General features: G+C 34.5%; 1 non-coding gene across 3 annotated transcripts in view; it reads right to left on the reverse strand.

Moving 5' to 3' along the window:
• LOC107606288 overlaps window positions 1,762–2,396 on the reverse strand; it is a 3,788-nt gene continuing 3,153 nt past the window's right edge. For 2 of the 3 annotated variants that reach the window (XR_002350603.1, XR_002350601.1), the window contains exons 4-5: window positions 2,051–2,153; window positions 1,762–1,948 (exon numbers count right to left, since the gene is read on the reverse strand). This is a non-coding gene — a transcript (uncharacterized LOC107606288). Of the gene's footprint in view, window positions 1,949–2,050; window positions 2,154–2,245; window positions 2,357–2,396 lie in introns of those variants that run through there. The other variant, XR_002350602.1, reaches the window with a different exon arrangement.

Here is a 2,396-nt window from a genome sequence, read left to right on the forward strand (position 1 = left end):
TTAAATAATTTAATTAAATTAAACATATTTTTTTTATAATTTGTAACTATTATCTAGGAAAGATTAAATAGCTACTATAATAATAACAAGGGATAAGTATTATTTTGGTCCCTGACATTGAGGGTCCGAATCGAAACCGTCTCTATTGTAATTTTGGATTTAAAATCATCCTTAATGTTTTTTTTCGTATTAAAATCGTCCTTTTACCACCTCGCCGCCTCCGCCTCCGCCTCTGCTTTCTTGCTTTCTATTTCCTGTTTTCTGTTTCTGCTTCTTGGTTTGGTGTTGTTTGGTGGTGTTGTTGTTGGTGGTGGTGGTGGTGGTGGTGTTAGTGTTGATGGTGGTGGTGCTGGTGGTGGTAGTGTTGGTGTTGGTGGTGGTGGTGGAGGAGGAGGTAATTGTGTTGGTAGTGGTGAGGATATTTTTGTCCAAAAAAATTAAAAGGACGATTTTAATATGAAAAAAAACGTTAAGGATGATTTTAAATCCAAAATTACAAAGGGGACGATTTCTATTCGGACCCTCAACGTCAGGGATCAAAACAATACTTATTCCTAATAACAATAACAACGAAGCAAGGGAGTGTCACATCTGCCAAGGTTTTGCATATTGTACTCGCATTATTTTTTAATCTAACAGGTTAAGAAATGGTTCTTTAATAAAATGTTGGAACTGTAAGATTTTGATGGACAAATTCTGAACAAGAAAGAGGTATATCCTAAAAATTTTGGGACAAAGTTTATGTAAACAAAAGAAATAAAGGTCTAAGCTTTAAGATCTTCAAGATCAAAATTTAACTCTTTTGACAAAACAAGCTTGGAGAATAATAGAAAATTCTGATTCGATATGAGTAAATATTTTGAAGATCGTCTATTTTTTTAAAGGAGAATTTTGGAAGGCTAAATGCTATAGTAATGCATCTTGGAAGAGTATAATACAAAGAAAGGGACTTCATTTGAAGACATGGTAGATGGAGTGTGGGTGATGGGTCAAGGATTAACATTTGGGATGATTATTGGGTGGTTGATGAGGTAAAAATTCAAACACAAGGAGGAACTGAGTTGAATTATTTTAGTGAGTTGTTGAAGGATGGAGAAAGGTGGGATATGAGGTAAGATTGAAGGGGTATTTAATGATATAGTCAAAGTCTTAAATTCTTAAGAGTCCTACAAGCATTTTGAAAAAAGAAAATAGACTTATCTAACCATATAGGAAGGATGGATGCTATAGTGTCAGAACTGGATACCACATAGCTAAAATGGAAAGTTAGGGTAGCAAATCGGAAGAAGCTTCATCAAGTATGAATTTGGAAGAGTTATGGAAAGAGATATGGAATGTCCAAACTATCTAAAGGATTAAAAGTTTTATTTGGAGAGTAGCATAGAATATATTATCAATAAATGAAAGGTTGTTTAAAAGAAAAATGGTCAATTCTCCTATGTGTCAAATTTGTTTCAAGGAACCTAAGACCATCGAACATATATTATTATTATGTCCATAGACGAGGACAACTTGATTTAGTAGTCAATGCCAATATTGTCCCTCTCAGAAACACATTGCAAGTTTTGGAGAATAATTATTGCAAAAAAAAATTGGAGAATTAAGGAAGAATGATGAGTTGACAAAAACGAAAGGATACAGAAAATGGCTTTTCTAATATGGGAGATTTGGAAATCCATGAATCATGCCATTTTCAATAATAAGGATGTTATTAAGGCCATAACATTAGAAAACCAACATAGAAAAACAATTGATCAACCAATCCAGAAGCAAACAGAAAATAAAAGACTTAAAGGGAAGCTAGTTACCTAGAGACTTCCACCAAAAAATTGGCTAAAAATGAATGTTGATTTAGCTTTTTAGAAAGTTTCTGACGAGGGAGAAACGATAGTAGATACGTGGAACAACTTTGGAAGATTTCTTATTGGATCTACAGATAAAATCAAATCTGTATCCAATATTGTAGCAGAAGCGTTAGCAACAAGGAATACCTTAATTTTAGCAAAAAATTTATAGCTAGATATAATACTAATTGAGTCTGATTGCTTACCTTTGGTGTCGGTCAATAAATCAAAGAGTAGCCTCTAAGAGATTAATCCGATTTTGTAAGATATTTTTGAGCTACAAGAAAGCTTCAATAATTGTGGATTCACCTGGATTCCAACAAAAGGGAACCGATTAGTACATACCATAGCAAAATTAGCAAATACAAATCAATTGGGATAGAGGTGGTGCACTGATCTACCACCGAAAGTGAAGTTAACTAGGGGCATCTCATGGAAGCCATGGAGCTTTTTCTCGGCGCTGGGATTCAAGTTCAACACATCGAGAGAGATATGATTAGTTTGGGGTTTGAGTTCGGGCGGGTTGGGGTTGGGGGTTCGAGTAGGATTTTC

Source organism: Arachis ipaensis, chromosome B07 (genome assembly GCF_000816755.2).
Source record: "Arachis ipaensis cultivar K30076 chromosome B07, Araip1.1, whole genome shotgun sequence".
Taxonomy (NCBI): Eukaryota; Viridiplantae; Streptophyta; class Magnoliopsida; order Fabales; family Fabaceae; genus Arachis; species Arachis ipaensis.